This window comes from Haliaeetus albicilla, chromosome 12 (assembly GCF_947461875.1).
Source record: "Haliaeetus albicilla chromosome 12, bHalAlb1.1, whole genome shotgun sequence".
NCBI lineage: Eukaryota > Metazoa > Chordata > Aves > Accipitriformes > Accipitridae > Haliaeetus > Haliaeetus albicilla.
The window spans coordinates 43,332,058-43,332,470 of record NC_091494.1 but is presented as its reverse complement, the minus strand read 5'-3'; positions in this window follow the sequence as shown (position 1 = coordinate 43,332,470).

The following is a 413-nucleotide window of genomic DNA, read 5'->3' as shown; positions in this document are numbered from 1 at the left end:
GGTTGTGTTTTGTCACGTTTCTTGACACATTCTCTACACCAAAAATGGACCATAAACCCTATAATCTGGAAAACTACAGCTTCCTGGTCCTTGTGATGCCAAATGGCCAAAAAGCATCTGAGTGAGATGACTTGGACGTGCAGAGGAACAAACATGGATGAGAAGAATCCTTGCAGATGATGATTAACGAAGTAAAAGAACTGAAATGAGGAATAAGTTAATTGTTGTAAACTTGTCTCGGCACTTTCCTATTCTGTTTCTGCACTTCCTCAATATGCCACAGGAGCTCTTAAATTTAAGCATCCTCAGAAAGCAATGTCTGAGTTGGGTAGTGTTACAAACAGACCTGTTAACAGGGTACGTTAATTGTCTGTGCTCCTCTGCCGTGTTACACAACGCCAGCTCTGGCAATC